Source organism: Bombus affinis, chromosome 17 (assembly GCF_024516045.1).
Source record: "Bombus affinis isolate iyBomAffi1 chromosome 17, iyBomAffi1.2, whole genome shotgun sequence".
Classification (NCBI taxonomy): domain Eukaryota; kingdom Metazoa; phylum Arthropoda; class Insecta; order Hymenoptera; family Apidae; genus Bombus; species Bombus affinis.
In genome coordinates, this window is record NC_066360.1 from 5,118,857 (window position 1) to 5,131,813 (window position 12,957).

Below are 12,957 nucleotides of genomic sequence, written 5' to 3' on the forward strand. Positions count from 1 at the left end.
ATTGAAGGAATCGATTCTGCAGAAACTATGGAATTCGGAAAACTGTTGTTTCATAGGCTGGCTTCATAGTGATCGTTTTGTTTTATCTTACGAATAAAGGAGTTTCCGGGGCTAGCAGGAAACCGCACCTTCACTCTCTACGACGAAGCGTCCTCTTTTTGGAGGAACATGTCGTGATTCATGTTCAAGGAATTTTTTAGTTGTACTATTTTTACTGGTGCAGTATATTTTTTTGTTTCTGTTTCTTAGTCCATCTTTTTGCAACTTTTTCTTTTCCGAACTTGAGCATGTATTTTGACCTTACATAAATGATTCCACCTCAAGGCATGTAATCCTTTCAACTTTACACGCAATTGATTTCTGGACATTTCGGTCCTTTTGAGATTTTATTTGACATATTTTATTTGTGCTTCCGAATTTTTATTTTCTTTCAACAGCTGAGCATGTTCATCATGCAATTCTATTTCACCGAAAGTCCTCCCTAGCCTTTCCACAATTTAAAAGACGCAGCTTGTCCGAGATTCAATTGTTGGCCATTCAACTGAATCCTCGTTGTCAGCCAATCATGACGTTACTCTTGTACAGTCTAGTTTTGGTACATTAACAAATAATTCATTTTCTTCTTCATATTTTATCCCGCCTTCATCCGCTTCTTGCTATTGTTGGTAATGCCAGTAGCTGCATTGATGTCGTTCTTCTTGCTCTTGCCCTCCTTTTCTGATCAACTGTTTTTCGATAACGTGCTGTCTTTCTTGTACATCTTCTCTTTCTCTTTTATTTTGTAATAAAGTTGTTGATTTTTGGGATACAGTACGCTTCTCCATCTATTCGTATATTTGTATGGTTTTGTTTGATGATTTCGGGTAAATAATGATCGACACGGACATCCATGCTTCTTAAAATGGCGCTGGCATAATATTTTAGGAAGTGATTACCTGTTAAAAGAATATTTCATATAAATAATAAGCGAAAGTAACATAGATAAAACGAGTATAGCACATTGATCTCAAGAGACAAGGTATCTCGTATATTAAAATTGCCTGACTGAGAAGAAACCAGATACAGATCTCGTATAGTACTTTATTTGGCATTTACTCCCATTTGAGATAAAAAAATTACAATGTATTTGCATTTATATAAACATCGAAGATGTTTTATTGTTGTATTGTTGCCTGGTCGATATTAAGTCTCGGATCGAGTAATACTACCTGCCACTGTTTCTATAGCCAGTAGTAGATGTTTAATAAAGAAAGGCTATATAATTGTTTTATTGTAAATTCTAGGATATCATCAAAATGCTAAAATGTCCCTACTGTGTATATATTTTGATTGATGAACTGGCTAAACTTCGTTTGCAGGCACAACTGTTTCTCAACTGTTATTGCGCTTTTTGATTTTTTGACATTTTGTAATTGTACGAAAATCTGGATCCACGTGTTGCGATAATGGGGTCACATAAACTATTCTATATGTTGAAACTGAGGTTTTAAACGTGTCGAACATAAAAAGGGACAATGCGAGTGAAAGACAAGGTGAGACTGAGAATCAACAAATATGAACGACCTGTGGTAAGCTGAGTAGCTCAATTCAAAATTTAAATTTTCTTCTTCATGATATGTGATAAAACTTTTATCGACACGTTAATTACTGTCTTATAATTAAAATAAAACCAAACACTACATAATTCGGAGCATATTTGCTAACACAATATGTGTTTGAATAAATAATAAAATTAATCGTTCAAATGGTTGTTATGTAAAAATAAGCTCATGGACTAATAGTACCAAACTTTAAAAAAGCAAAGCTTTTGAACCATTGGTTCCTTATATTAGAAATATTCATATGTTGTCTCTGTTCTCTGTTTATATGAGTGCTATCAGAAAATGTCAAAATAGTTAAGAAGAATGGTGGTCAGAAACGAGATTTAACCGAAGAAATACCAGCCGCTAATGTGTTAATATAAAACATTAACAGATACAAAACACACGTATGCACAGTACGACTAATATGTACTTACCAACTTTCCAAATTCAATCTTTATGAATGGGACTCTCTTCTTTGGGAATGTGATACAGATGATATTCTCGTTGTCGACTGTTGTTACATTCGATGTAGACGCAAATATTTACTCACCTAACCACTTTCTGCAAAATTATAACATAAAAATCTGAAGCAAGCTAATAAAGATAATAGTGGTTTGGGCGATAATGACGTCGGAAAGATATAATAAGTTGCAGAAGTATCCACAAAAAAAAGAATAAAATTAACGAATAAAGATGTCTATATGAGGTATCATTTAACGCTCTATATATGACAAACATTATTTTCGGTTATATGCGGTAGACGACAGACGAGTAAATCTGCGTAAAATTTGGTTTTCCCAAGATTCGTTAGAAGTTCCGAGATAAGGATGGGGGTAGCACGCGGTTTGGAATGTTTGCAAATTCATTGGGTGAGAAATGATTGGTGGAAGAAGGTAAACGTTCACGTCTATTGGTTACCCTAAAATTGTAATTGACCAATTCAATTAGCCTTCAAAACACGTAAAATCGGGGAAAATTGCAGGTGACAATATTTTTACACAAAAAGTCGCTATTTTATATTAAATAATTTTTTTAATTCCATGTTCTTGAAATCTTAATAACAAAATGTGTTTTATAGCATTGTCTGCCAGAAGACAAACGCTACCCCATCATCGTATACCATTCCCATAATATAGAAACGCTACTAATTGTGAGATTATAACCAATCCACTTGGATTGTCGATTCCTCCCTAAGTTATGTGTTATCATTTGTCTGTTGCTTTTCCTTGACAACGAGCGAACATCCCGTGTGAGCGAACACGGAGCCGTTGGAGAAAAGCCTACCTTCACCTTCATTAGTAAACAGCTCACAGACTGTTAGTAAATATTGCAGTTGCTAGATGATGTCTTTAATCAAGTTCGGATAGGGAAAGTTTACGAATTCAATATTTATTCTTTTTATATAAATGCGGCGATTATTTTGCCCAGGATAGTCTAATCAAATGAAATCTTTTGCATTTTGTACAGAACTGGAGATTATAAAAATTTTTATATTCTATGTATATTATTGTATTCTACATAGCATTCTACGACGGATGAATCTCCTACCATGAACATTGATATATGAATCACTCAGAATGAAACTTTTTGCATTTTGTTAAGATGATTCCTCGATGCCGTTTGAAAAATTATTTGTCTTCTTGGCAGGAATAAAGACTCAGTAAACGATGAATTTTTCATAAAACTTATAAAAACAAATTTTACGCAGATTCAGTCTGCCTTCTACCGTAGGCAACGAAATACATATGTATACAAATGAATATTGTTACGCCACGAGGCTTACCATAGGCCGTGTCTTTCACCGTCGCTCGTGGTACTACAATGTGGCAATAGATATCGTCTTATAGGACCGGCGAAATATATACAATGTAGCGACAAGCGCATATTTGCCGTCAAGCAGCGAGTTCTAGAAACGTCGATTCGCCTTCGATCCGTTATTTCATCTACACAAAGAAGGTGGCATAGGTGATCATCGGCGCGAACGGTGGAGTGAACCGAGCGTCGAGGGATCATCTCGCAGCGAAGACAAAGAAAAATCGAAGGGCAACGGTATCATTTGAGGATTCAAACGGAATGCATGTAGAGGTTCAGACGAATAAAATCCAGATCTCTTAGTCTAACAGATACATCGAGAACTATCATAAAGTCGGGTCGAATTACTAACAAACTAATTGTATTTATCATTAATTAATTTGTGACGCGTTCATTATATAATTTGAAATATTGTTAAATATACTAGTTTTATATTAACCCTGTTAATTCAGTGTTAAACTTATTTGTACCACCTCTGTTATCTTAATCGAAACAAGGAAACGACTAATTCGTGGCGACAATTATTAGAATCGTAGTGAGAATTTACCCCTCTCGCTCACGCGTTTTCCTTACGACCGTGTCACGACCGGCATACTTCAAATCCGATGGACCGATGATGGAGATAGAGATGTGGCGGGCTTGGCGACAATGTATATCGCCGAAGTGCCTAATGAGTCATCTGTATCCTAACGGTCCTTCCACCGAATGTCCTAGAAGCGTGACAACGGTCACGTACGCCTACAGGGTAGTGGGGATATTGAGGGATGACAAACAAAGAAGAAACAGATGCCACAAAAAGTCAAATTGTAAGAGCTTCAGTCTTGGAAAGTCACGGCTGGAACTCAGAACAAAATCGCAGTCAGTGTAAATTCAGAATACAAGAAATAAATTCTCTCGTTTTTTTTGTTATCTTAATTTTTTCTTTTCGTTCGAGCCTCCTGCTTTTTATTTTACGTGACAACCGCGTCTCTCCGCAAACGATCGTAACAAACGATCGTTGTTATAAGAAGAAAAGTAAAACCTACCAAATTTGACAATAACTTTGCATTCCGTACATGGTATTAGTCTGCGATAAATATTTGGAAATGTCACGATTTAAAAAAAAGAAATAAGGGACTTAGAAGAATACTGTTCAGTGTACGATGACCAAGAAACTTCAACAACTGAAAACAGCATGGAAACACATGAAATGCTATTTACAACCGAGTCAGAGTTGGATATAATAAATAATGGTTTACGTAAGGGCTAGAATGAAAGAAATTATCGTTTACAGCAGACAATGAAACTGGGCCCGATGGAACAGTTTGTAAAGAAACAGATGCTAGTCCCAAACCTGGCAGGATATCAGTTTATAATATGTTTAGGGATATACCAAATGGCATACAATGAAAGGACAAGTAACGACGACATTTTATCTTACAATTGATCACCGTATAAAGGGATCATAATAAAATGTACGGAAGAAGAAGCATTTAGAGTATTGAGGACTAAGAGGGATCTAGATGCAACAAAACTAGATGCATTTATTACTCTGCTATATGCCCGCAGTGCATATCAAATAAAAAATTAGACGTCTCATATTTGCGGAATAAAATTTGGATACCAGCATTTTTTTCAAAAACAATATGCAGGAGTGACTTTTCTGGAATTACGAGGTTTGTACGATTTGATAAGAAGAGTGAAAGAAGCCAACGTTTACGAACCCATAAGTCTGCAATGGTATCTACAGTATGAGCCAATTTACTGAGAATTCGGAAAATTGTTACAGACCTGCTGCATACATTACTTTTATATAAAGAAAGAAATGCGGGAAAGAAACCATGCAATAAAATTATCAACAAGTTCAGATTCATTGCTTAAAAAAATTTGTCAAGTAAAAAGCTGTAAAGGTTAAAATATTACAAAGAAACTTGTTTAAGATGCGGGAAATGTTTATGCGGCAAATATATATTTGATAATAGGATAATTTATCAAAAATGCAGCCAAGTTGGATAAGATATATCTGTATATAAATAAAAGTGTAATTTTATTTAAGACTATAATTGAAATTAAACAAAAGTAAATTTGAACGAAATTTTATGAAAGTTCATCATTTTATATACATTTAGTTATAAATTAACCATTATCTATGATATATCAAAACAACTATTACTCTTGTATCAGCGGTCATTCTAACCGCACACGGTAAGATAGATAGACAGGAAGTGTTGGTAGGTTTAGTCTTCAATGATTAAATGCTCTTAATAATTGTCATAATAATTATGCATTTATTTAGATTTCCATTATTCAATTTTATTAATTCTTATATTTTTAATATTACCGTAATTATTACATTCTTTATATTATAAATGTCATATTATATAAAGTAAGATTATCTCTCTTTCGTCTCTGGTAAAATTTGTGCTGATTTAAATACGGAATTGAAAACGAACTAAATTACGACAACTTTGAACAATATTGATTCATAAGTTTACATTGTTCGATTTCAATCTTTTTAAAAAGATCCGGTTAAATGACCGGCTTCAATGTTTAATCTAAAGTTACACATTCATTCTTATTTTTTTGTTCATCTGACGTTAAGTAAATTCTTATATTATCTGATCAATTAAATGCTCAATTTGTGTTAATATAAGAATGTTTGCAAAAGTTAGATGAACGAGATAAATAACAATGAATGTACAATTTTAAATTAATATTTTGAAATGATCATTTGCACGGGTCTGGTAAGGGCAGTGTTAATTTACTTTTAACCATGGACAAGATCTATTACGATACTATACTGTTGACACGATAATACGGCTGAGTCATTTCGCGATTATGATACAATATCGTTCACAGTCACACTACGTCATGGACGAGATACCTTGTGCATTTCTTTATTATAACAAAAGTTGTAATTATAAAGAAACACACTCATGGCACATCTCAACGATGGTGTAGTACGAATATTGTGTCGGGAGATAACATCTCCCGCAACAATATACAAACGGTATTATGTCGCGAATAAACAGTTCGTGTCATCGTGCGAATGGTATCGTGCCGTTACATATGTAGTCCATGGTTACGAACACAGATGAAATTGGAGTTCAACTGAAATTAACGTGCAAAAGGATCTATGAAATTAAAGATCTAACCTGTTGTGTCGTAATTTAGTATATACAAGAAACCGCGCATTTTCGTTTTGCAATTCTGTTTCTCGGAATGTTTTCCCTAGGCATTCCTTAATTTGAACGTCGCAGCTTGTCAGTGATTGAATCGCTAGCCGTTCAATTGAGTTCTTGTTGTCATAACAATACTCTTGTATAGTCTAGGATTGATATATTAACAAATAATTCATTTTTTGCTTCTTCTTATTTTATCTCTCCCTCGTCCGCCTCTTGCCATTGTTAGTAGCGGTAGTAGTTGCATAGATGTTGTTGTTCTTGCTCTTGTCCTTCTTTTCTGGTTAGCTGTTTTTAATAGCGTGCTGTCTTTCTTGTACATCTTCTCTTTCTCGTTTATTTTGTAATAAAATTGTTGGTTGTGCCGATACAGCATGCTTTTTCATCTGTTCGTATTATTTGTATGATTTTGTTTGATGATTTCGAGTAAATAATGATCGACACGGACATCCATGCTTCTCAAAGTGACGCTGGTATAATATTTTAGGAAGAGAATACCTGTTAAAAGAATAGTTCATCTCGTATAGTACTTTATTTGGCATTTACTTACATTTGAGATAAAAAAATCACAATGTATGTACATTTTAGATAAACATCGAAGATATCAGTTATTGAAAAAAGAACTGCGCTGTATGTGGAACAGAACCGGATTTGCCGGCTCGCTCCAAAGTTTGGGGTGCACAGGGACGTAAAATCGTTGGGTGAAAATTTGCGAGATTCATTTTTCAGCGATCGCCCCCTTATTGAGTCGTCATTCGTTTACGAAAAAACTTACAATACTTGACCGATTTTAACAAATTATATCGTGTTGCGTGTCATTCTAATTACAGAAATATGATGGACATGTTGATGGAAGTTTCAGAAAAATTGTTGCCTCGTCGATATTCGGTCTCGGATCGAGTAATACTATTTGCCACTATTTCTATAGCCAGTAATATATGTTTAATAAAGAAAAACTATATAATTGTGTTATTGTAAATTCTAGAATATCATCAAAATGCTAAAATGTTCCTACTGTGAATATATTTTAATTGAAGAACTGGCTAAACTTCGTCTGCAGGAACAACTCTTTCTCAAATGTTATCGCGTTTTTCGATGTTTTGATATTTTGTAATTGTACGAACATCGGAATCCAAGTGTTGCGATAATGGAGATACATAAACTATTCCAAATGTCGAAACTGAAGTGGTAGACGTGTCGAACATAGAAAGGGACAATGCGAGTGAAAGACAAGGACGGACTGAGAATCAACAAATATGAGCAACCTGTGATAAGCTGAGTAGTTCAACTCAAAATTTAAATTTTCCTCGTCTTGATTTGTGATAAAACTTTTATCAACAGGTTAATTACAGTCTTATAATTAAAATAAAACCAAACACTACATAGTTCGGAGCATATTTGCTAACACATTTTAATCGGAACGATCTCACAACATTGATCGCAAAGCGACATTCCGCTATTCTGAACGCAATATGTGTTTGAATAAATAATTAAATTAACCGTTTAAATGGTTATTACGTAAAAATAAGCACAGTAGGCTAAAGGTACCAAACTTTAAAAAAGCAAAGCGTTTGAACCATTGGTTCCTTATATTAGAAATATTCATATGTTGTCTCCGTTCTCTGTTCACATGAGTGCTATCAGAAAATGTCAAAAAGGTCAGACAGGATGGAGGTCAGATATGAAATTTAACCGAAGAAATACTAGCCGCTAATGTGTTAATATAAAACATTAACAGATACAAAACACACGTATGCACAGTACGAATACATTGTACTTACCAACTTTTCAAATTCATTCTTTATAAAGAGGATTGTTTTCTTTCGGAAAGTGATACAGATGATACTCTCGGTGTCGACTGTTGTTACTGTAGATGTAAATATTTTCTCACCGAACCAATCTCTGTAAGTTTATCACATAAATTCCTGAAGTAAGCTACACAAGAAAACGCAGGTATCCGGGAATACGACGTTCCAAAAATAAACTAAATTGGTATAACATATCGAAATAAAGAAGAGTAATTCCACAAAACATTATAAAATAACATAAAAATTTAGATATGCCAATTATTAATATGTGGATTAAGATGGACATCATGTTCGGTTATCTGCGGTAGTCGACAGGCGAGTAAATCTGCGTAAAATTTGGTTTTCCCAAGATTCGTTAGTAGTTCCGAGATAAGGATGGGGGTAGCACGCGGTTTGGAATGTTTGCAAATTCATTGGATGAGAAAGAATTAATGGAAGAAGAAGGTGAACGCTCACGTCTATTGGTTACCCTAAAATTGCAATTGACCAATTCAATTAGCCTTCAAAACACGTAAAGTCGGGAAAAATTGCAGGTGGCAATATTTTTACAAAAAAATTGCTATTTTACATTAAATAATTTTTTTAATTCCATGCTTTTGAACTCTTAATAATAAAATGTATTTTATAGCATTGTCTGCCAAAAGACAAACGCTACCCCACCATCGTATACCATTCCTATGGTACAGAAACGCTGCTGATTGTAAGATTATAACCAATCCACTCCAATTGTCGATTCCTCCCTAAATTATGTTGTCGTTTGTCTGTTGCTTTTCCTTGATAACGAGCGAACATGCCGTGTGACCGAACACGGAGCCGTTGGAGGACCGCTTTTCTTCATCTTCGCTAGTAAACAGTTCACAGACAATTAGTAAATATGTATAGTTGCCAGATGATGTCCTTAATCAACTTCGAAAAGAAGAATGTTATCAATTTAATATTTATTCTTTTTACATAAATCCATCGATTATTTTGCCCCGGATAATTTAATCAAATGAAATCTTTTGCGTTTTATAAAGAACTGGGAGTTGTAAGGATTTTGGTATTGTATATATATTATTGTATTCTATATATCATTCTACGACATCTGAATCTTTTACATCGAACATGGATGCATGAATCAATCAGAATGAAACTTTTTGCATTTTGTTCAGATGATTCCTCGTTGCCGTTTGAAAAAATGTTTGGCTTCTTCATGGGAATAAATACTCAATAAACGATGAATTTTTCACAAGACTTATAAAAACTAATTTGCACAGATTCAGTCTTTCGTCCACCGCAGACGACGAAATACAGATGTAGCACAAATAGATACATCATGGCCTGAGTTATCTCTCTTAGTTAAAAATTTTTCAGCTAAAATATCTCTACTTAATTTCAATTGTCATTCGTTTTTATTTAGTTAACTACATTAAATTATGTGCTTATTAATTTGCTTTTTACTTTTGTAGATACGTCTTCACGGATGTGTACCTTGTTTTTTGTAGGTTATCTCAAGCTTTGCTGCATTGCGCGTGATCTTTCATCAAAACTAAGACGGCTGTATATGTCTATAACAAGTATATATATACATACAGAATGCAAACGAGCTTATTGATCGATGACATTGCTTCTGAGTTAAATAGCGAGATGATTTTGCACGCTCAATAAAAAACCGTATTTTGTTTCGGATTGATGTAAGCATATTATTAATAATAGATAAGCTTATTTGTTATTCCTCAATTTATCTCGACGTTATCTACAACAACAGATAGAAATAGTTATGCATATTTAAGAAAATTTGTAAAAGTGACTTTGAGATTTTTATTGAAAACAATTTGAGAGGTTTTGAGGTTGTTGCAGCCGAAAATAATGATCGGTTTTCGAAGAAATAACGCGTACAAAATTTTTTGGCCAGCCTGATCTTGTGTGATGTGCTCATAGATTTCAACGATATACCTTTCCTAACTTTGGTACTTTTAACTTACTGCGTTGATTACCCTGTACGCTTTTGAACATTTGGAGCGTTGTCGCTGATTGTGTCATCATTTATTTTGCCTCTTTATGTAATCATGATTTTACGCGCATTTCTACAGTAAAGATCTTTGATCATCAAATATTAGTAAGTTCCAAACTGTTCATTTCCGTGAAAAATGATCTTCAGTTTCCACTTTAGTGATCTAAGGTACCTTCGAAACGACGTATTCAGGTAACAAATTTTATAGTTTGGACACTATCCTTTATGCGAAACCTTTTTCACATTTATTTGTAATGCAATTTATATTAGATTCCCCAATAACTAAATTTAGTTGAGAACATCTTTTTATAAGATTATTAGTAGTGTGTATTAAATTGTAATGACCATTGCGCTGGGCACCCTGTATAAATAATTTGTTCAGATTTAAGCACGCAAATTGAGGATTATTTTGAACAGTACTGATTCATAAGTTTAGTAAGGTCCGCGTTTAATCTTTTTAACAGATTTTATACTGTTAGTAGTGCTCTTAAGCTTTCTTAATTTCTTTTAACTGCCTCGCAACTTTGTTTTTGTATACATGGAGAAATCTTCATGGATACCCCATCGCTCTTGGAAGCGGCGGGGTAGTGTCGGACTATAACGACTAAAACCCCACGATGGTTCGCCTGACGCTCAGCCGGGATGCTCCGAGTTCTCTTTCGAATTACTGCCAGAGCATCACTGCGTCTTCTCCTGTCCGAGGGAGTAGTACCTTGGTTAGTTGGGGCATTGGGAGGGAACACTCCCCTCAACGCTATCCTCCGGGTCGTCATGCAATTCTGAGGAGATCCAAATCTTCCTCGGCGGGTCAGCCACTATGACCACGTAGGACGGCGTATGGCCTTCCTTCGGCACGGAATCCTGTAAGGGTGGAATGTTCTCATCTTCTCCCGCTCTGTTCTTTCCTTCACCAGTATTACCCCTTCGCAATATGAGCGAACTGCGAGGAATTCTTGTCGCCCTCTCTGCATCGCTTTGACAACTGACGAGGAGTCCAATCTCTCGCCAATTGCTAGCCGTAGAATACGACGTGGGGTCTTCCACGCCAGACAAAATTCCCTACATGTGTTGGGGCCATGTCCTCGCCCTCACCGCAGTGGTGACTGGTGTACGTTACCTCTTTTCGGATTTTCTGCAGGTATTCCCCGAGTACTCCATGACCTGCGAGCACCTGCGTCATCCGGAAGGAAAATGAAAGCCCTCCGCGGTCTTTCCAAGCCACCCAGTTTGGCAGGATCGAACTAAGGCGCGGTGGCCACGAACCTTCGGGAGTAGGTCGATGCGCCACCGCTCCTACACCTTTCATATAGCTTCCCGCCGAACGTCACGGGTCGCAGCCGCAGGTGGGGGAGAGTCCCCGCTTGAGCTTAGGCTCCTCTAGCCTTCGTACACTCGTTGAAACGCCAAGGCCTGGAGCTTCAACGGAGGAGAGACCACAAGGACAGTCACCGACGCATATGATATCGTCCGGTATCCCCTAACGATCCTGATGGCGGTCGTCCTATGAAACCTACTGAGCAAGAGTACACTGCGTCGACTTATCATCAGATAACTGCTTCGCAACTACAAACGAGGTATTTCACGATTGCGACAGAATTACTAGTGCTGCACCATACAGCTAAGTGCTGAGTTCAATTGAAAATAACGCACGAAAGGATCTATAAAGTTAAAGATCTGCCCTACTTGGTCGCAATTTAACATATACAAGAACCTATTTATTAAAGCTTAAAATTAGGAATCTACAATATTTGATTGCACAATAGCATAAACAAGATCCTTTTGGGTTTCACATTATGGAATCCTATTTAATCGTACGGGTTTACAGAAAAGTTCATATCTACTTTTCTATCCGAAATAGACAAGTATGAGAATAACAAAGTGGCTCAGGGATGAAAGTAATTTATAAACTGCACGTTGCCTTGGAAAAAAATTCATGATTTCCTATATTCTTGGACCACGATACATAAAAAGTAAAAATAAAAATAGTACAAAATGTCAATATAATCATTTAGTAACAAAAGCAAAGAAAATATATAATACATTTAAAAATATTGGACATATCTAATATGTATGTATATCTCTACACAAATAGACTATTCTATAAAGGGAAATCATCCAAAATGATTCAGTCAAAGGCGTGTATTATGAGTGTAGATTTCTATCGTCGAGGAAATCCCAACTCCTTTTCGCCTTTGCTTTTGACTTTTGAGACCTGCGTCTTTCTTTCTTTATATCTTCTCAGCCGCGGACCTTCCTCCGCTGTAACGAAATGTTATTCTTTGAATGCTCCTAGAATCATTGAAGGAATCGATTCTGCAGAAACTATGGAATTCGGAAAACGGTTGTTTCATATGCTGGCTTCATAGTGATCGTTTTGCTTTATCTTACGAATAAAGGAGTTTCCGGGGCCAGCAGGAAAGCGCACCTTCACTCTCTACGACGAAGCGTCCTCTTTTTGGAGGAAAATGTCGTGATTCATGTTCAAGGAATTTTTTAGTTGTACAATTTTTACTGGCGCAGTATATTTTTTTGTTTCTATCTCTTAGACCATCTTTTTGCAACTTTTTCTTTTCCGAACTTGAGCATGTATTTTGACCTTA

General features: G+C 35.7%; 1 long non-coding RNA gene across 3 annotated transcripts in view; it reads right to left on the reverse strand.

Moving 5' to 3' along the window:
• The window catches only part of LOC126926358 (uncharacterized), a 32,397-nt gene that overhangs the window by 11,361 nt on the left and 8,079 nt on the right, over nt 1-12,957 (reverse strand). For 2 of the 3 annotated variants that reach the window (XR_007714502.1, XR_007714500.1), the window contains one exon: nt 12,608-12,953. This is a non-coding gene — a long non-coding RNA (uncharacterized LOC126926358). Of the gene's footprint in view, nt 1-128; nt 319-12,607; nt 12,954-12,957 lie in introns of all 3 variants that reach the window. The other variant, XR_007714501.1, reaches the window with a different exon arrangement.